The following is a 23,161-nucleotide window of genomic DNA, read 5'->3' as shown; positions in this document are numbered from 1 at the left end:
ACCCAGGCAAGGAATAAGGCTTTGCAGGCCGTTGTGTCCGAGCTGTTCTAGGCGCTTCAGTCTGGAACTGCGTGACCGCAACGGTCGCAGATTCGAATCCTGCCTCGAGCATGGATGTGTGTGATGTCCTTAGGTTAGGTTTAAGTTGTTCTAAGTTCTAGGGGACTGATGACCTCACATGGTAAGTCCCATAGTGCTCAGAGCCATTTGAAACATCTGAATAAAGCTTTGTATCGTGCAGTCATCATGGGCAGCCGAAAGCCCGTATCGACGATATTTTGTTCAATGGTTCGCACGCTGACAGTTGTTGATGGCCGACACTTAAATGTGCAGCAATTTGCGGAAGGGTTGCACTTCTGTCACGATGAACAATTCTCTTTACTAGTCGTTGGCCCCTATCTTGAATTATCTTTTTCCGGCCGCAGCGATATCGGAGATTTGATGTTTTACCGGATTTCTGATGCTCACGATACGAACGTGAAACATTCGTAAGGGAAAATCTCCGCTTCATCGCTTCCTCGGAGATGCTGTGCCCCATCGCTCGTGCGCCAACTATTTTCAAAGTCACTTAAGTCGTTATAGCCTGCCGTTGTTGTAGCAGCAGTAACCGATCTAACAACTGCGCCACACACTTGTTGTCTTACATAGGCGCTGCCTATATACCATAGCTCCGTATTCTGCCTGTTTACATATCTCGGTATTTTAATACGCGTGCCGAGACGAATATCTTTGGTGTATGTAAGGGTTCGTTCGTCTCTGTCAAAGTTTGTCTGCTGACAAGTGGAAGTAAAATATCAATATAATGGTAATATTGCTACAATCTCTTTCACCATTTTACCATAACAAAACCTGACCAAGTTTATCTGTTCCTGTTAATGTTACTGATGTAAAGATGTCACTTTCAGTCAAATGCTGTACGTCAACGTTACGGCAATAAACAAATATTGTTGAAGCAAACTGTCACTAATTATTGCGACACACGGGGTTCGCGAATATCCAGCGCACTAGGAGTGTACGTTGAAATGTGGTGTACGTGGTTGTAGGTAATACCCCAATATTCGCCACAATGAATGTTTACAAATTGAAATATGCATTTCCGAATCACACGCTTATTTGTCCGTCATCGCCGATCTAGTAACAAAGACGCCCTTCGAATCCCGAAATTCTTCATTTAGAAGTTTACGAAGAGCAAAGAATTCCTTCACATGTGTTGTTCTTGGTGTCGTCCATGTTTGTGTAAGAGCGATGGATGCATCGTTTTAATCATCTGCTACGCTTCCCAAATTGCGGTCTTCTCGCTGCCCCCATCATGTAAGTGGTAGACGCAGGCTAGGCTGACGTGAAAACAGAACAGAGCTGTCCATTAGACGGTTTCGCCTGTTTGCATAACGCTGCAAACACAGAGCTGTCTGCACGTAACCTGGTCGCCAGCTGCTGTTTACGCTCACCCTCACAATTGTCTTTCTATTGCATGTGTAAAGCCGTGTACGTCCGAGAAGTAACTTGAATTCTTCGACACTGTTGACACAGCGGCTGGCTCAGTGGACAGAATTTCAACACACGCCTTGTTGTAACTGTTAGCACACTCGGAACAGAATGTTTGTCGGGCAGCACATCAAAGGAAGTTGCGTACTTTAGTATGGTATCCTAAAGGAGAGCTGAGGTGAGTGACAGCACACACTGTTGACAGAGCCTGTATGCTGAAAATCCCCTCCGAGCTGTGCGCTCACCATCTGTCATCACCTGCTGTTGGGCACTTGCGTACCGCCGGAGGCTACGTTGCAGACAAACAACAGAGAAGGTTAAAGATGTATACGACTTGGTATCAGGCAGTGTGCATGAGTCGAATATATTTAAATCTTTATGCGACACCGGAAAACGAATATGTCCATATTTCACAGTGAAGCAAGAACTAGTTTGATAAGAATAAACAATGTTACAGATTTTTATAAAATATATTCCACTCCTTTTCATGGTATTCGACAACAGATATACATAGGTAGCTGAGATAATTACATTTCTTACGTATTAATATTTCCAATGCAGCCGGCCGCAGTGGCCGAGCGGTTCTAGGCGCCTAGGAACCCCGCTGCCGCTACGGTCGCCAGTTCGAATCCTGCCTCAGGCATGGATGTGTGTGATGTTGTTAGGTTAGTAAGGGTTAAGTAGTTCTAAGTTTATGGGACTAATGACCTCAGATGTTAAGTTCCATACTGCTTAGAGCCAATATTACCTCTTCACTAATCAGCGCATGAAATCTATTAATGACAGTTCTCGAAACTATCACAATTTTAAATCACCTTCAAATTCTGTTAATATTTCGAGTGGTCTTATGATCTTCCTTCCATTTAGCTATAGATTTCATTGGTAAATATTTCATACAGACAATACCGTTCGGAATATACCAATGATATGTTCCTAGAATGAAAATTTTCACTCTACAGCGGAGTGTGCGCTGATATGAAACTTCCTGGCAGATTAAAACTGTGTGCCGGACCGAGGCGAGGTACAGGCTGAAGTAAAGGAGTGGGGACGGGGCGTGAGTCGTGCTCGGGTAGCTCAGTTGGTAGAGCAATTGCCTGCGGAAGGCAAAGGTCCCGAGTTCGAGTCTCGGTCCGGCACATGGTTTTTATCTGCCAGGAAGTTTCAATGATATGTTATTTTTTCTCGGCGCTGGCAAGGATTACGAATCCCTTGAACCGTCGATTATTTGTAGATGTCTTTGCGGAAAGTCAACTCTTCTTTTTCCCTTTCTGACAACAGATTTCCATACGGTTCTTTCCTTGACTATTTATTATATGATCTCTTCATTTTCCCTTTTGTGGTACTTACATGACACGACATTTCGTTTCCACCTTTCATGTTTCACCTCCATGCAATATTGTGTTCCGAAAACATGGTTTCAAAAATTTTGTCCTGAATTCCATTTTCATTTTTATACCAGTAGCAGTGGTTTGATGAATAAAGTTTCCTCCACCTGCGTCAAATTGTTTCTGTTAGGTTCCTAGTTTTGATCATCTTATGTATTCTTCCTTCAGAGATATCATAGTACCTTCATTCCTTCTACTTTTTCTTCTGACTTTGCGTTGTTTATGTTTGTCGTATCTTGCTAAACAAGTCGATAAATTAGTAACTGAGAGACACCCTGTACAAATATTGCTCAGTCCAATCCATTTTTACGCAGCCGAGTATGGGGGAAAACAGTGGACTTAAAGGGTGACAATTATTGAACTATACGAAATAAAATCGTCGTAACTTCTGGACTGTTATGATGTTCAAACTGCACGGTTGGTCTCAGGGCATGACGGGAATTAGCATCCGCATTATGTTTTGAGTTACCGACGAAACACACTTGCACTTGGATGGGTTTATCAATAAGCAAAGCTGGCGCACCTGGGGACTGAGAATCTCTTCACTCTCAGCGTGTGACTGTGTGGTGTGCAATGTCCAGTCACAGAATAATCGGTGCGATATTCAAAAATGGCTCTGAGCACTATGAGACTTAACATCTGTGGTCGTGAGTACCCTAGAACTTAGAACTACTTAAACCTAACTAACCTAAGGACATCACACACATCCATGCCCGAGGCAGGATTCGAACCTGCGACGTAGCTGGTGCGATATTCCTTGAGGGCGCGGTGACAACCGAACGGTACGAGAAGGTTTTTGAAGATGATTTCATCCCCATTATCAGAAGTGAGCCTGATTTTGACAGGATGTGGTTCATGCAAGACAGAGCTCGACCCCATCGAAGCAGGAGAATGTTTGATGTCCTGGAAGAGTGTTCTGGCTCTCTAGCTACCCAGAGGCCACTGGCATGGGCCTCCATTGGCCGCCATATTCATCCGATCTGAACACATGCGACTCGATTTTGTGGGTCTGTATTAAAGACAAGGTCTACAGCAATAACTCCAATACCACTGCTGAGCAGAAAATAGCCATTCAGGAGTCATCAACAGTATCGATGTACCGACACTTGAGCGGGTCATGCAGAATTTCCCTATCCGTCTGCTCTACATCATCGCCAATGATGACAGGCATATCGAACATGTGATAATGACGTTTACAAGGTGAATAAAGTGGGTGTACGCCGTAGTTTGTAACTATTTAACGTTTTTTCATATACTTCAATATTTGTCACCCTGTAACATGAACTTACTGTAACTTTTCCAAATTAGTGGGTTGCGACAACGCCACATGCAATTGTACTGCCACACACTCCATCCGTAGATTTTCCAAACTCAGGGAGAATTTTCGTAGACCAGAGGATTCTTTTACGAGGAAGCATGGTGTTCCAGCAATCTTCATATCAATCGTAGTGTCAATAGAGGACGGACGAGTGAATGTAGTTCCTTGAAGCGATTGTAACAGACAAAACCTTAAAAAGTAAATCACGCACTCTATAAAATACACAGGAAAAGATGGAGATAATGGACTGCAGCACAGTGCCGAAGAAAATTCTGGGAAGATTCACTACCCCCTGTATTGTGGTGACGAGAAATAGAAAACGACTTGCACTGAGAACTCCCAGTTTCTACAACAGATAGAACAACGCTACCAATAATAGCAGTTACCCTACTAACAGCAAGTTATACACTGTGTCCCATTTTCATTAGGACTGCTGGCGTGAAATTCCAAACTACGAGAACAATGTAATCTCGTGGTCAATTGGACGTTATTAGCCTTGAAGTTTCAAAAACAACTTTGTGGAAACACAAAGCTGTAGCATCATGGCTGCAAATGTAGCGGTACGTGTCTGACAGTTGTCGGAAAATGAGAATGGGACAATGAGGCAACATCAAGTTTTTTGAGTCCTCCAGCGTTTGTGGGCTAGAATTTGTCCTATTAGACCCTAATTTCGAACGGAAGGTTCCTTGTTGCTCCTCCGTGATGACACCCCAGCCTACCACACGATGTATTCCATTGGATCAAACCAAATAGCGTTGGTGGTTCACTACAGACTAACTTATCTAAACTTCGAAGGAGCGAAGAAACTTCCGTTATTTTCCGACGGGTCAAGGGTCAGAGTAAAATCAGGACGACGATCAGCAAGGTATGTCACTGGTTTTTCCTCGAAGCCCTCGACAATCTAAAATAAACAGAACTATGGTCCCCAATAGTGGGCCATTCATTCATCCCACCCGATAGGGTCATACCCTGGTAACATCGAAAGACAACTTCGTAATTTGAGTATCATTGGAAACCCGCCTGTATACATTCCCCATGTAAACTTCTAATGGTAGTAAGTCTGGGGCAAAATGAGTGTCCTGTTCAAGATTGAAGAAGATCGGCGGATATCTCAGTGAAAGTTCCTGGTACCTGGCATTTTAAGACTCAAAGAGCCAAAAACATCGTGTTCACGAAAAGTAAAAATGAGAAAATTGGTATAGTTCGTGGAGAGTCTTTTTAAAATTTTGAAACTGGAGAGGGAATAGCATCCCAAAGAGGGAAAAAAAGTTCAGCAAAACAAACTGCGTAACACAAATCACAGTAGGTACAGAACTTTCGGAAGCCAAACTCGGTGATGTCAAAAACCTTTTGGAGCTCCGTTTCGGTGAAGACTGGGCGACTGGGAACAAATACAAGTTTCACACCGAGATATTCGACGAGCAGGATGTCACTTCTTGAATCGCTCTTGCCGCTGCCAACCCTCAGAACGAGGAAGAGGCCAGACGGGATTTTGAGTTGATCGACAGTGCTGTGGTCGATGTCACTTAAAAATGGTTCTCAACCAATTTCAGTTTCTAGAAATTTTGTCGCTCCTTTAACTAAGATGCAAGTTTTCTCCAGTTATTTCATTCGCTAAAATTTTGTTGATGTTTTACTGAGATGCAATTTGATGCCTATTTTTTATACATCGTGCGATGTCGAGCGCATGATGGTGTACTTTTTAAAAAAAACCAAATGTTGAACATTAACTTTAGTTCTCTTTTTGACGTTAATAAATCAGTTTTTTTTTCAGGGAAAAATATCAGTTTCCTATTTTTATACGCCAGTTTTGTAAAATTTTCAGAGTACTCTTTTAAATATATCGTATTTTGTTTATATTCACAATAATTAAATTCCACCCTTCTGTCATTCCTAACATATCTCATAACACCGGGTTTTAGAATGGAATGTTGGTTTCGCAATTGGATTGAAACGTTTGCAAAGACCGCTAACTGCATAAATGGGTTGCAAAAACTGCTAATTCAATATTTCACTTAAGATTTTAACGTGTAAAACGTAATGGCACATGTCAGCCATTAACACCGAGTAATTTCTATTATTTTTACTTATTTTTAGAAAAGAAATGAAGTGTTTAAAGAGGTTCAGCAAAGCTAGCGCTTGGGTTACTGCAAACCTAGACTTTGTACAATACGTTATATAAAGAACATTACTATTTAAAGAAAATAATAGGCGACTGTGTCTTTAACCAACACCAAAACTCTAATAGAAAAGAGAGACTATTACTGTATACAAGCTATGTACATGCTATAAAATCTCGCATTTTATATGTAAATTTATTTTGAACTTAAATTATACAGTATGTTCTAAAATGAACAGAACCATCTAGTTACATATACTATAGAATGACATCTTAAGAAAGTGTATAAAGAAAACCAGTAGTAACTGTAGGTCATTAAGATTATATTACAAATTTAGAGCACAGACAACTAAGTATTTAAGCCTCAGTTACCATATATATAATCCATAAATTGAATACACGTAAGTATAAAACAAATTAATCAACTTGGGGCTTATCTTCTAATGAAAGGCCCAACACAAAACGTGCTAGACACAAACCGAACGTAGACTGTTACAACATATGTTAGACGAAGCGTTATGTATTACATGTCTGTCTTACTTAAAAACATCATTACCTAGAAAAGGGTGATTGTGTCTGTAATTAACGTTAAAATGCTCATAGGAAACAGATGTTACCAGTATATATAGACTAGCTACCATACAGGCTTGCTGTTTTCATGTAAATACATTTTGAACTAAAATGTGTACAGTGGGACAAAACTGATGCAACCGTCTTGCTACATATATTACAAAAGAAAACAGCAAAAATTATACAATGTTAAAACTTGTGCTTAGGTAAGACTGTATCAGGAAGTTACAAAATTAGGTTACATGAAAATCAGTCTAATATAGTATAATAAAACTTACACACAAGGAACAAATACGCAAAATCATCATACGTTCATTACAGTAACACCTATGTGTGTGTGTATATTCCATCATGATGTTAACTAAAGAATAAATCAAAATAACCTACCAGTACAACAATTTGATAAGACCGAAAGATGGAGAAGGTTGCTATAGGATTATGTATTATTATCACGAAACCTGCATTGCACGACAGCTGTTCAGGCTGTAAAATTTCACTGAAAATTTACAGCTCGGACAGTGAATTATATGTATTCTTGTTTTATAAAGCTTTCTGTCTGTTTTACGTAAATTTTTCTGTTTATTTTGTAGTCTTCTGCTAAAACTGAAATCGGTTGAGAATAAAAGTTTATACCTACATCTGATGCCTCATAATGCATGTCCTCAAACTACAGTCTTACACTAATGGAGTGCAATACACACCCTAATTCACATGAGATGTTGTGCCCCACTCCACATTTAGCAATGAAGAATGACATCCCCTGGAACGGTGTCACTGCTTAACCCTAGGAGTCACTCTGGGGTCATAGGTGACCCCAATCATCTTTACTATGGATAAAATAATATTTCCATTTCTTGTAAAAATCCAGAATTTGTAGTTCTCTCACAAAAATTTAAAGAGCGCTTGACGAAACATTTAAATCAATACTTAACAAAAACTACTGTTGGGGTCAATTATGATCTCAGATAGATTATATGTAACGTTCATAGAATGTATAGATTATCAACTATCATTCTCTTAGGTATTTTGAGTTGGTAACACTGAATTCAGATGTTATTCAGGTGTTACTCAGAACTAACCTCAAACTGGAAAATCGTTTGTACGTTTGTTGTACGTTTGTTGTTGCAGTGTAATTTCAGCATGGATGGAATACGTTTTGCTCCTGGCTATAGTGTAGAACAAGCTATGGAAGACTTATTTCGTAGCAGTAGTGATTCAGAAGGTAGTGACGCCGAAGATGATGGAACAGAGATACAGGTAGACCAAAGTGATGAAATTTGTTTACATGAATTACAAGAAAAGGATATTCTTGCTGAAAATGATGACAGTGGAGAAGATGAAAGTGCAGTACAGGTAGGCAGGGGTAGGGATATTGCATGGAGTACAAAAGAACCAACAATTCCCAGATTTCTAATCCTCAACATACAACGATTTTCAGCAGGTATTCCTAGTACAGTTAGTGTTAGCTCAGCTGTTGACTGTTTCAGGCAGTTTATTACTAATGAATTGCTGGATATAATAGTTCAGTTCACAAATCAACGAGGAAATGAATTGAAAGTGTCTGGAAAATAAGTTGACTGGCGTGATACAGACAGATTCGAGCTTCTTTCATTTTTAGGCTTGCTGATTCTATATGGCGTACAGAAGAGCCGGGGGAAACCTATTGACGAATTTTGGGACTCTGAATACGGCACTCCTCTATTCCGTGCTACTATGTGGAGGTGGTGTCAGGACATTAAGCGTTCACTTCGTTTTGATGACCGCATCACAAGACTTGAAAGGAAAGAGAGGACTGGAAATAAGGCTGAAGCTGTACAGGAAATATTTGATTTGTTTGCCGTGCAATGTCAAACATCATTTATACCTTCCAGCAACATTACTGTTGATGAACATCTTTGCGTATACAGAGGTCGGTGCAGTTTCAAGGTCTACATTCCTTCAAAGCCAGGAAAGTATGGCATCAAGATATGGTGTGCAGTAGACTGTGAACATGGTTATCTGACAAATCTTCAAATGTACACTGGAAGGAGTGGTGATGTGAGAGAAGTGAATCAAGGCAAGAGAGTGGTCTTAGATTTAGTGTGTCATCTGGCTGGCAGTGGTAGGAAAATTACCACTGACAATTTTTCACGAGCTATGACCTTCGCCAAGAATTGTTGAAAATGAAGTTGACACTTGTGGGTACTCTACGTTCTACAAGAAAAGAAGTCCCAAAAGAGTTTTTGCTTCCGAAAACTAGGGAAGAATGCACTACCAGATTTGCATACAATGGTAAAACCCTATTAGTTTCGTACGTTCCAAAAAGATATAAGGCTGTGCTACTCCTGTCAACACAACATCAATCATTTGAAGTGCCCAAAGAAAACAAATTGAAACGAAAACCAGAAGTAGTGTTGTATTACAATTCAACAAAATCAGATGTTGATACGCTAGATCAAATGAGCTCTTACTATTCTGTGAAAAAGGGTACAAAACGTTGGCCATTAGCAGTATTTTGTGATCTTGTCGATCTAGCTGCACTCAATGCCTACAGACTCTTCTGTGTTGCTGTTGAAAAAACGGTGAGACGTCGTTTTCTAATGAAGTTGGCCAATGAAATGGCAAAGCCCCCAGTGGAGCGTCGTTTGAGTTTACCAAAAGCAAGGAACAAGAATGTTATTAGCACTATCAAACGGTGTGGATTTTAAGATCTGTTAGACAATGGACATCCAGACGTAATACCCGACAATCAGAAGAGTAAGCGAGGCAGATACTCCATTTGCCCCCGATCAAAGGACACAAAATACAGTTCAACATGCAAAAAGTGTAACAAATTTGTTTGCAAGGAACATTCTGAAATAGTTACTACTTGCCAAAATATGTGCAGATGACTATGGTACGGATTCCGGTTAGAATTATGTTTCCTGTTGAGTTGTTCATCACATTTTCTGTAAATTTGAAGCCATTGTGAAACATTTATGAGTGAAACAAATTATGACTTAGAGTAATATTGTAACTTCTGATATGTAATTAGTCTGCCATATGTAATTTAATTCGACTAGGTACATACCTGTTAAAAAAGCTGTGAAATGTGTCTAAATAATAAATACAATGTAAAGAAACAGTATTAAACGACAGTACGTTGTTCTCTGAATAATTAGTACACACAGTCATATGTATATTGATTGGGGTCATGTATGACCCCAGATGGAGTATTAGGGAAATTTTAGCAGAGTGAGTCCTAGGGTTAAGGTAATTCTTAGGTCAAGGTTAGCAATTTGTACATCTGGGCCCCTTGATGGGCAATATTTCAAACAGTCTATCTTCTCGGGCAAGAAGTAAAATGCATAAAAAAATAGAGTAATAAATTTTGCTTAGTACTGCCATTTGTCACTCGGTCTAGAACATATAAGATCCTTCCTTGCGCAGTCTGTATATGACGTAAAGATATAATCTCCTAATGATTCTCACATTATATTGCAGATCTGTTTATGATGGAGAGCTTATATTGAAAAAGTTTCGGGAAAAAAAAAGAAAGTAGCATATGAAGCAATGTGAAAGAGAAACTTTCGTCTTGTTACCAAATTGAACGATACACTGAGACTTACTAGGTATCTGTAAACGTTTTACCTAATCTTATCATGCCCTACGGTCCTAAGTATGAAACACATTTGCCCTTCTTCATGGACTTGTAATAAACACAGATTTTACATAAGACATTTAATTACTTCCACTGTTTGTAGCACTCATACTGCCGTGTTACTGGGTCATAAAATGAGAAATCTGAATATTTACTCTCTAAAATAGCTTACACTATAAGCTTTTCTTTGACCATACTATAGAGACAAACCATTATTTACGTCATATTTGAGAAGGTGTTTTAAGCAGGTTGTCAAATCTGCAACCATGTTGATCAACAGAGAAATCTTGACTCCTGTAGTCCATAATTGTCTTCAGTAATTCGGATAATGATTATAATTCAGTTCGTAATGGTAGTTACTAAAAAAATCTTCTTGACCCCCCTCATGATTGTCTGGACATTATACCCATATGTATTACATTTACATGTGAGACGCGACGTTCCTCGAATATTTATTCCTCTTCCAGATTTCACACATCAGTTCCAAGAGAACAACACCTAACGATTCGTTCTATAGTGTATATTAAACAATGAACTCATTTTTTTTTTTTGTGGTTTTAGGGCGCACAACTTCAATGGTCATTAGCGCCCTGACTACTCTAAGAATGCACCGCGAGGCACAAGTTGACAACAACAACTAAAAGGGAAAACACGATAAAAGACAGACTGATAGGCATAGGATTAAAAAACAGCATCATCAAATGTCCTTAGAGAGGTTTGCCAAATTGATAAAACGAAGAACACGAGCAGCTGCTCGTGGGTCATCCGCTAAAATGGCATCGAAAGTACTTGGCAGGTTAAGATCTAGACGCAGTGTGTTAAAATCTGGACAGGACATTAAAATGTGTCGAACCGTCAGCAAGTGCCCACATGGGCAGAACTGCGCCGGCGCAGCCGACAGCAGATGGCGATGGCTGAACCGGCAGTGTCCAATCCTTAACCGGGCCAAAACTACCTCCTCCCGCCGAGAAGGGAGTGAGGAGGACGTCCAAGCCACGGGAAGAGGTTTTAAGGCCCGAAGCTTGTTGTCTGTGAGTGCAGCCCAATCGGCATGCCACAGCGATAAAATGCGCCGACAAATGACCCTGCTAAAATCGGACGAAGGGACACAACAAGAAGCTGTCCGAGGCTGGAGGACTGCAGCCTTGGCCGCGGCATCTGCAGCTTCGTTCCCAGGGATACCGACATGGCCAGGAACCCACATAAAGCTAACCGGAGAACCGACGTCCACCAGCTGCTGAAGAGAGCGTTGGATCCGGTGTATGAAAGGGTGAACCGGGTACGGATCACTGAGGCTCTGGATGGCGCTCAGGGAGTCGTAGCAGATGACATAAGCAGAATGTCGGTGGCGGCAGATGTAAAGAACAGCCTGGTAGAGGGCAAAGAGCTCAGCTGTGAAGACCGAACAATGGCCATGGAGCCGGTATTTGAAACATAATGAACTGATGAATTCATTAATTTCAAGTAATCGAATGATTAAAAAAATGCCAGCAGAATGGAAGCTTCAGCGTGGAAGAAAAACATATTTTCTAAAAGAGGTCATAATTATTATTATCCTGTTGAACAATATATAGTAATTATAATTGACACTTACAATTTATCAGTTTGTAAAATGATTTTATTTCATTCTCATGAAGTAACTGAGTGATGAACGCTATCTGCAAAATATATAACAAGCTGTGGGATTATAAATCACTCAGGGTCGTCGAGCAGATGCGAAAATCTATAGGCCTGTATCTCTGACATCGATCTCTTGTAGAATTTTAGAACATGTTTTTTGCTCGCGTATCATGTCATTTCTGGAAACCCAGAATCTACTGTGTAGGAATCAACATGAATTCCGGAAACAGCGATCGTGTGAGACCCAACTCGCTTTATTTGTTCATGAGACCAAGAAAAAATTAGATATTATCTCCCAGGTAGATGCCATTTTCCTTGACTTCCGGAAGGCGTTCTATACAGTTTCGCACTGTCGTCTGATAAACAAAGTAAGAGTCTACGGAATATCAGACCAGCTGTGTGGCTGGATTGAAGAGTTTTTAGCAAACAGAAAACAGCATGTTGTTCTCAATGGAGAGACGTCTACAGACGTTAAAGTAACCTCTGGCGTGCACGAGGGGAGTGTTATTGGACCATTGTTTTTCACAGTATATATAAATGACCTAGTAGATAGTGTCGGAAGTTCCATGCGTCTTTTCGCGGATGATGCTATAATATACAGAGAAGTTGCCGCATTAGAAAATTGCAGTGAAATGCTGCAATTTTCTAATGCGGCAACTTCTCTGTATATTATAGCATCATCCGCGAAAAGACGCATGGAACTTCCGACACTATCTACTAGGTCATTTATATATACTGTGAAAAAGAGTGGTCCAGATCTGCAGCGGATAGGCACTTGGTGCAGGCAGTGGCAACTGACCCTTAACATAGACAAATGTAATGTATTGCGAATACATAGAAAGAAGGATCCTTTATTGTATGATTATATGATAGCGGAACAAACACTTGTAGCAGTTACTTCTGTAAAATATCTGGGAGTATGCGTACTTAACGATTTGAAGTGGAATGATGATATAAAATTAATTGTTGGTAAGGCATGTGCGTGGTTGAGATTCATTGGGAGAGTCTTTAGAAAATGTAGTCCATCAACAAAGGAGGTGGCTTACAAAACACTTGTTCGACTTATACTTGAGTATTGCTCATCGTGTGGGATCCGTACCAGGTCGGTTTGACAGAGGAGATAGAGAAGATCCTAAGAAGAGCGGCGCGTTTCGTCACAGGGTTATTTGGTAAGCGTGGTAGCGTTAAGGAGATGTTTAGCAAACTCAAGTGCCAGACCCTGCAAGAGAGGCGCTCTGCATAGCGGTGTAGCTTGCTATCCAGGTTTCGAGAGGGTGCGTTTCTGGGTGAGGTATCGAATATATTGCTTAACCCCACTTATACCTCCCGAGGAGATCACGATTGTAAAATTACAGAGATTCGAGCGTGCACGGAGGCCTCCCGACGGTCGTCCTTCCCGCGAAACATACGCGACTGTAACAGGAAAGGGAGGTAATGACAGTGGCACGTAAGGTGCCCTCCACCACACACCATTGGGTGGCTTGCGGAGTATAAATGTAGGTGTAGATGTGAATGTGTAGACAATAGCTGCGTGACTCACGTCTAATAAAAGTTTTATTATGTGCAGTGTATTTCAGTGATATATCTGTAATATTTTTTTACAAAATACTATTGAAATTCCAAAGTTAAATATATTGATCTCTCGCCTCACTGTGGTCCTACAGGATGAAGTGTTGTTAAATTTAGCTTTCACTATCAGATGTCGTGATTCCAAGAACAGTATCATGTGTGTGTATGTTTATCTGGGTAACACCTTTATTGTATAAACACCATAATCTGCTGTGAAGATATTTCACATTCAAGATTCTGATCTAGAAAGTATTACAGACCAATATTCACTCAACATCCTCCCAGAATTCAAACCTTGGAGGTATTTAGAGATGTAAACCTGTTCCACAGCCTCTTTTCTTTGGAATGAAGAATTACAGTAAGAGTTTTAATGGGTTACTCCTTGGTTAGCAAAGGTAGTATCTTTCAGCCCAGCTGTAAGGACCTGGAAAAAAAAAGGGAAACCGTTTGCAAGAAGACAAAACTGTTTCGCCATGTTTAACTGTTTCGCTATACGATATATAACTTAAAATTAAATACGTACGAAAATAAGTTGTTAAATTTCATCTCCTGCGAGGTGTAACTTTAAAAGCCGTGTTAACGACGACATGAAATCGTCATTGGCGACCTACTGAAGAAGGTTGAAGAAGGTTGATCCGCAGATGTTTCATAATCTTTATAGTTTATTCATCATATCGATTAACGTTTGTTTACTAAATTTCTTCCCATTGTCGAAACACCTGGTTAATACAAAATTTGTGAGCTACAGAAACATTTCTCGAGTAGACGTACTTGTTCGTATTTATTTATCTTACATACTAGATATTTGTCGAACTGGAGGTTGTAGAGTGCACACGCTCTCTTCCGAGGCCTAATTCAGGAAACTGGAGAAGGGTTTGTCTTTAGAGAGATAACGGAGATCAGATGCTTTATGTGTACGATTCAGCTGTAACGCACCAACAGCACATTTCTCTTCATACGCTGTGCAGTAAATCATCCCAGAGACAATATGTGGCCAAAAAGATTGCTTTTGTAAAAACGGATGCACAAGTCGGCCGATTTGGCCACTTCTCATCTACGCTTTCTGACTAGATCCGGCATTTATTGAGCTGTATTATGTTCAGATGAAGTACTTGGGGTAGTTTCCTCACTGCAATAAAATTGGAAAGGGGCCAAATTTGATACAGCTTTCTAGAGGTAATAGAAGTAGGTCCTTGCGATAAATGCTCGTAAAATACTACAAATTTGCGGCAGTAACGAAGATGGGTAAATCTGGGAGTTGATAACCAAAACTTTGAGGATGTTCTGCTATGATGCCTTTATCACCATTCTTTCTTCCTCGCTGTAAATTAAGTTGCCTTTTTCTTGCAACATTTCCACTTATATATACTGGGCTTATAAGAAACAACGCCCTCATTTCTTTTACTTGTCAAGAGCTAGAAGAACAATCTAATTACATTTATTCCACTAAAAGCATTACCTTAGTGACCTGTAATATATCGTAGACAATCTATTAAAGAATGAATGATCAGTTTGTACTTGCCATCTGTTCAAAAATCGAGACCACATTTATTGATATAATAAAGTAATGCAGTGCTTCTAATTTTAAGATGAATCTCATCGTTATTAATATATGGACTGATAAATTGCCGTAGATGTTGGCTCATACCATTAATGAATTGTTAATGTATTTGTGGAAGACCAGTCTACGTCACGTTTTTCACACACTCTTATCTCGCGTCATACAGCTTGGTTCTTCTATCGCCCCTTCTGGTCTCTGTGGGAACTGCATCTTGGTCTAAAGTTTTGTGGCACAGTCTTGGTAGCCCTGTTTTCTTAATCTGTAATACTGACTAACAGCCATTCAGCAAATAGCAACATTTTCGATCTCCTCGCTCCTCTTTTTCGTTAAAGAGATATTGGTAATGGCTCGTTTTCTTTCTTAGTCCTCGGCGAATCTGCTTTTAGGAGACTTGTCAAGCTACGCAGCTGCTCTGCCACTTGCGGGTTCTTTTCTGGTTAAGCGTTCGGTAAATATTTTTTATGTCCTGCATGGTATGTTCGTTACATGGAAACTGTCTAACGAACAAAAAAGATTCATTTTGTACCTCATCATACCAACAAAGTTATCATGTTTCCCTACCATAATGTGGCTTTATGCTTTAAAGGCTGTTAAATATGCCGTTTGATTCACATCAGATTCTTTGAGCTGCTTTTTCCTAATTATGACTGTTTTAACTCTTTTTACTGTGATTGGAAGTAATGTCACTACGGACTTCCATAATACGAATAAATCTAAGGTTTGGACACCATTTGCTGACGAAATTGACGTTTATTGCCAGCCTACAGCTAAAGCAAAGATCCCACATTCTTTGGCTGTTGTTCTTCATATGCCTTTATGATCTTTCACAGTACTGTCTTCGAGAGTTTCTCTGTAAGCATGAACTAGTGGTTAGAAGCTTAGAGTTGTCTAGTTTTCGCTATTGTATTTTTTATGAATTTATTTTTCACCCATCGTTGTACAGCTTTGTAAATACTTTTCAGACAATCGTTCTTCACATTAGTGTTTTCTTATTCTAAAAAGCGTGTCTGTGCATACTACGTATGGTTTTCGGTTTATTTTGTAGCTCTCAGTGATGATGGTTCGTACAGCTAGTGGGTCAAAATGCTTTGCTTCTGATTCCTGATAGACGTAGATAGTTACCAACAAGAAGTTGGCCTCTAGTGTGTGTTAAATATACATACTACAGTAAGATAGTTTGCTCTAAACAGGAGGTCTGTTGGGTAAATTGTTTTGAACCTATGGAGCTTATGATGCCGATGGAGAACAATTATATTTGATTAATATCCACAATCACCACTGTAAGACGCATCTGTTCGCCAAGTTATTTCAAATAAGAGTATCACTTCATTTTTTATATTATTCTCGTTTTACAAATGTAAGGCTACGGATACATTCTAAGTTACAAGAACTCTTGTGCAGTTACATGCAAAATTACATTGATATTGTCATTTAGAGGTTGCTAACGAACATGATATGGAGGTGGCAGAAGTGTTGTGGATACTTCTGTACCACGTATTAAACGGAGCAATTTTTTTCCATACAATACAGTGTGGAGTGGTCTAAATAGAGTCGCTTCTGGAGGTCTCAACATAAAATCAGAACTGAAACAATAAACTGAGTAGCCGTACGAAGTGGGTTCGTCAGAGCGATGAATATTTATTACGCGGCACGCTCTGTTAGTTTCGCGAATTTTCATTCAGTACAAAAGCACAATTCTCCCATTCGTTTGTTCCATCGGAAATATTCAAAGCCGTATTCAGTCGAGACAGAACGGTAGGGAGGTAGTAATATAACTCAGAGTGGCAATATTCTGTCTCTCCTAGTGCAGGTCACGTACGCAGCAAAAAAAAAAAAAATGAGAACATTTCGTAGTGTTCAAGAGAAACACGTACAGATTTCCGAAGTACGCTGTATTAATTATGAAAAGAACTACTTCACGCATAATGTCTTTAATGAGAATGTCTAGGAAATGATGTGTGACATGAGCAGAACTCTGAGAGAGACCATTCGAGTTGAAAACGGTACTCGTAATGCGCGTAACACGCTATAGACACTTTAAAATATAAAAAAAACCGCTCCATTTTCCGTCTCGGCTGTTATACAGTAACTTCTTTATGCAGACGTACCTTCTTTTTAGAAAAAACGTTGTCGAGTCCTCTAATGTGATTTAGAATCCTTCATACGCCACACACTATGAGCAAAATGTAGAAAAATATACACCGCAAAAGAATTATGCGAATGGATCTGAAATCGGTGGATTTGACGTACGTTTACAGACAAACAAGCCTTACGCAAGCAGTTATTCGGCTTGGCATGGATTGATAGACCTGCTTGATGCCCTCCTGAGAGATATCGTCTCAATTTCTCTACAACGGCGGCGTTAGATCGTTAAAATCCCGAGCTGGTTGGAGGGCCCTATTGATAAATCTCCCAACGATCGCAATTTGGAAGAGACGCGGAGACCTTTCTGGGCAATGGAGGGTTTCGCAGCACTAAGATCATCAGGCATTCACGCCGCGTGAGGGCGGAAATTATCTTGCTGAAATGCAAGGCAGTGGTGGCTTGCCAAGAAGGGCAACAAAACGGAGCGTAGAATGTCGTCGATGTACCGCCGTGATTGTAAGAGTGCTTCGAATGGCAAACCAGAAGTATCTTGCTATGAGATGAAACGGCACCCCAGACCACCACTCATGGTTTTCGGGCTGTATGGTAGACGACAGTCAGGTAGGTATCCCACCGCTGTCCGGGGCACGTCCAGAAACGTAATCGCTGGTCTTCGGGGCTAAATCTGAAGACGGACTCATCGCTGAGAGCAATTCTACACCACTCAACGAGAATCCAGACCGAAATGAGAACGTTTGGAGCATTATGGACAAGGCCCTCCAGCCAGATCGGCATTTTGGCCATCGAACACGTCGAATGGATAGAATTAGGCACCGTTTCCCGCAGGAGGGCACCCAAGAACATGATCAATCAATGTAAAACAGAATAATTTCTTGCATTAGCACCAGGGGTGGAACAGTTCTTCTGTCATTGTAATCATTTGTTTGTCTATACATGTACACCACATCTGATGATTTATGTCCGATTGGGATTATGCCTTCTGGGTGCGTCGATTTCTTTTTTCTTAGAGTGTGTTTAACCGTGAATTTACTTTCAAAACTTTTTCTTAAGAATTCACCTTATTTACTAGCAATTCATCAAGAACATTAACACATTAAATCACAGTGTGTGAGCGTGGAAGTAGTTACCAAGGAGTAACTGATGAAATCAAAATGAAATTGCTTTTAACAAATTGGAATTTTATTCCTAAAAGCCTTTCTTCTTTAAGAAACAAATTTAAAATTATAAGCAGAGAGCACCCTCTAAATATCAATTACAATTTATTCAGATGCAGATAGAAACAAATTTTTGAGTGTATGAGCTTTCGCGTAGAGAACCTTGCCGCTCCCTTTTGACACGGCCGTAGTCACGACCGCTCATAACAACCTCTGAAAGACTACACAGGTGCAAATCTGCAACACACCAGATTACCTTAAAGTAAATGTTTTAACAATACACACAAGCACACAAACTATGCACCCCGTAAGAGGGATGGAAATGGTACAAAAAACTAAAATTAAAAGATGAACTTGCCACCGAAGGTGCAACTTGATTTTAACTTCTAAGAAAAGTATTACAGTGGAAGGGGGGCAACTTTATATACTAAAATGACCATTTAAATAAAAGCCCATGAAATGCAATCTTACATAAAATTTTACAAGGTTGGCCAAACATGCTCTACAGTACATGTATACCGCTTCTCAAGATGATAGGCAAGATAAAAACATATTTCAGGAATTAGGCCATTACACTTCAAGCAATAAATTCGTTAACACACCGAATCCGACGAACATGACAGAGGCAGCTATTAACGTACGGCAGATTGACAGGGAGATTACCGAACAACCCGAACCGCAGGTTGCTCTAACCCGCCCCTACCCCTCAAGGGAAAAAAACGAACCACCCAATTCATAAATAACCACCTTCCCGCGGGTGGGCAAATGGAGAAGAATGGTGGGACGACCCCAAAACAAAGCGGCTGGTGACCTCACCAAGAAAACAAGTAGAATTTAACAAGGAAATGAAACAACTTATCACCATTCATTTAACTTCTAATAACCCCAAAACGCTCTCCCGGACCGTCCGCTGCCAGCTGCTTCAACGGACGCAGGAAGGTTCGCCGAACTCCCGTCTCACGGCGTCGCAGCTCGCACTGGCCAGACCGATGTCGTGGGTTGAGTCCTGTTGCTCTCGTGTCGACCGCGAAGCCACTACCCCTCGCTATACGACGCGGCCCACTGGACTCACGTGGCGACCTCACATGCTCCGACGCTCAAGGCGGAGAAGTCGTCTTGTGTCTCAGTGCACGACCGACCAACCGATCGATCCATCCGCCAATGAGCGTTGCCTGAACAACTCGAGCAGACTGGCGGCCTAACGCGCAGACTCAGATGCAGGAACTAAGCCCCGACCGGGCAACCACTCGTGGAGTTCTCACTGCGCCACAAATTTTGACGACAGACAGACTAGCAAGCTGGGGACTCCAGACTGACTCCAGACTGATTAACTGGCGAGCTCATAGCACCCCTTTTCCCAACAGAGGGAGACACCAAAGCTGCGATTGCCACAGCGGCGCCACCGCCAGAAACAGAGGGCGACTGCTTCACACAACGCACTGCGGCGCGCTCTTCAAAACAGCAATTTTTACCACGGATCATGTGTATGACCACTTTTCTTATCTGTCTTATAAAGATTCAATATGGATGCGCTTCGTGACACGGAATATATTCGGCAGTCTATTCCCTCCCATTATGGAAGCAGCACGTCTCATCTAGCAGCAACAAAGGCTTCTGTGATTTGCTCTCGCAGCTCCGTGACATCTCGAAGCTACGCTGAGACCATGACATGGTCCTACACAAAGCCTCAGAAAAATAAATCGCATCGTTGACGTCGAGAGCAGTCTCAACAACGTTTCGTCATGAGGACCAGTGCGACCCATGCAATGCTAAGGGAAATATTCATTCAGATACCCTGTCGCGTCATTGTAGAACGTGGCGTGAAGCTCTGTACTGTTCAAAATGTCTGAATGAATCATCTGGGTCATGGCAAGACACGAGTGTCCCGTCACAGTTCCTTCAGCAAAGAGACATTTTCCATAAAACTTCCATCAACACAAGGTAGCGAAGACGATCAACTGTTGAGAATCTCTGACATTCTCAATGATTCGCTAGCGGTGTTCTGAATTCCAGGTTCTAATATGATGCTTGCTGCGTTTTCCGTTATTATGGAATGTCATCTCATCACTGAAAACTATCCTGAACTTAAATCCGTCATTTTCCAGGAATCGATTTATGTCTACCCCGAAAATATTGTGAAGCTTTTTACCACCTCTACTGAGGGCCTACACGAGTAGCTACTTGTGAACCTAGAATGTCAAACGCTTACGAATATCATCCTAGACTGTTTTGCGGGGCAATGCTACCTCAGTACTCGCTTTCCGAACAGACGTTGTGGGGCTGCGTTGGAAGGATTACCGAACTATGTCCACTGTCTCTTGTGAATGCAAACAACGACCGTTGCTTTTGCTTTTCCACCGAGGAGGTGGTGCTGTGGTTAGCACAATGGACTTGTATTTCGGAGGACAGTGATTCAAATCCCCGTCCGGTCGTCCAGGTTTGGGGTTACCGTGATTTCCCTTAATCTATCCATGAAAATGCCATGCTAGTTTCTTAGAAAAAAAGTACTGGCTATTTCTATTCGATTCCTGTCATAATCCGAGCTTGTACTCCGTCTCTAACGACCACGCTGTCGACAGGACGTCAAACTCTAATTTTCCTTCCTTCTTTTTGCCTTTCGGTATGTGGATGGAGCTCGAACTGTGACCGAAAAATGCGCTCAATTGTGTTAACGTACTTAGTCTTTACGTATCCCATCACACAAAATTCCTTCTGTTGTCCTGTCAAGGACATAATGTAAACGTTATGGTGTTGAGAATGGCAGAACATTCAATAAAACCCTGGAGTATCTAATATCAGTCCTTAAGACTGACTCCCTGGGATCCAAGAAAATAAACTAAAGGAAAGGATATAATATTTTCGAACACACACCATCATACAGTCAACTGATTACGGTTCTATGCTATTTGCAACTGTTGCTTCTATTGTCATAAATTCACGCCTCAATCCGTGTAAGTGGATATAAATGTGAGTCACTCATTTTAGTATGCAACTGTTGTCACAGTGGACGCGAACGAGATAAACAATCCATACTCATCAACGAATTAAGACAACATTATTGCGTCAGCCGTCAGACTGTTACGTATTGTCCAAATTGCTCTGAGCACTGTGCGACTTCATTTCTGAGGTCCTCGGTCGCCTAGAACTTAGAACTAATTAAACCTAACTAACCTAAGGACATCACACACATCCATGCCCGAGGCAGGATTCGAACCTGCGACTGTAGCGGTCGCTCGGTTCCAGACTGTAGCGCCTAGAACCGCACGGCCACTCCGGCCGGCGAGGAAGGTCCTTTTACTTTTTTCTCTCCGTAGTTTATTCTCGTTTAATTGATTCTGTGATGACATGTAACAACACAGTTTACCTGTAAGACTACATATAATGAAAGACAATAATAACCGTAGAACCAAAGATGAATTTTATGTATAATTGCAGCAACTGTATAGGTGGTGAATGTTCAGCCACTGAAATAAAGATTTCTGTTCCTTTGTTCTCGTATTGGTATCTTGTCCCTAGTTGATGGGAGCTCTAATTGAGCACATGTAAGTTTGATAACCTCGCACATTTGTATATTTAGCTGAATAAATATTACTTACACAACTATAATTTTTCGAGTTCATGATTTAATCAGAACAACATCCAGGAGAACTGAGTCCAATAGGGCTCCGTATTGTTTCTCTATTTTTAGTGGCCATTAACGATCTAGCAGCAGCTGTAGGGCCATTCGTCTCAGCTTCTCTGTATGCGGACGACTTTCGTATTTCCTTCTGCTCCTCCAGTACTGGTGTTGCTGAGAGGCGCCTACATGGTGCCATCCACAAGGTACAGTTTGCAGGCGTGAAGTCGTGTGTAATGTACTTCTTTCGGCATCGTACCATTCATCTGAAACCAGAACTTTACCTTGATGACGATCCACTCACTGTAGTGGAGACTTACCAATTCTTAGGACTGATTTCCGACGGCTGGTTGACTTCGCTTCCTAATCTTGACGGTAGAAGCGGAAGAGTTGGCAGTATCTTAATGCCCCCTGCTGTCTGAGGAACAACAACTGGGGTGCAGATCGCTCTACACTGCTGCAGCTCTACAAAGCCCTAATTCCGTCCTGCCTTGAGTATGAGAGTCTGGTTTATGGTTTGCTGGCGCCCTCAACGTTGCAGTTGCTAGACCCAGTGCACCACTTCAGAGTTCGACTAGTGACAAAAGCTTTTAGGATGAGATCGGCGACCAGCGTACTGGTGGACGCTGGAGTCCATCATTTGCAGATCTGTCATGCACGAATGCTCGCCAGTTAAGTTGCACCCATTTGTAGCTCTCCTGAGCATCCAAATTTCTGTCTCCCAACCATTGCAGTTCATTTCCTGCATCGGCGGCTCAGGTCAGGGATTGCGATTGTGGTTCACATCCGGTCCCTTCTGTCTGAACTGGATTCATTCCCTCTACCACCTCTACTCGAGGTACATCCACATACATCTCCATGGTGTAAACCTAGGCCGCAGCTTTGTCTGAAACTTTGATATGGCCTTAGGACTCATGTAATTCTGCGGCTCTCCACTGTCACTTCATCTCGATTCTTGACGTGTCCCGGGGCTCTGAAGTGGTTTCACCGACTGCTCAATGGCTGAAGGTCACGTTGGCTTCGCCTATGTTCACAGAGG

At 41.3% G+C, this 23,161-nt stretch overlaps 1 non-coding gene across 1 annotated transcript; it reads left to right on the top strand.

Annotated features, from left to right (window-relative positions):
• Nucleotides 1-2,547: 2,547 nt before the first annotated feature.
• Nucleotides 2,548-2,622, top strand: Trnap-cgg (transfer RNA proline (anticodon CGG)). The gene has a single exon. It is a non-coding gene; the product is annotated as a tRNA-Pro (tRNA).
• Nucleotides 2,623-23,161: the final 20,539 nt, after the last annotated feature.

This window comes from Schistocerca cancellata, chromosome 5 (assembly GCF_023864275.1).
Source record: "Schistocerca cancellata isolate TAMUIC-IGC-003103 chromosome 5, iqSchCanc2.1, whole genome shotgun sequence".
Taxonomy (NCBI): domain Eukaryota; kingdom Metazoa; phylum Arthropoda; class Insecta; order Orthoptera; family Acrididae; genus Schistocerca; species Schistocerca cancellata.
This window is presented reverse-complemented; position numbering and strand designations above follow the sequence as displayed.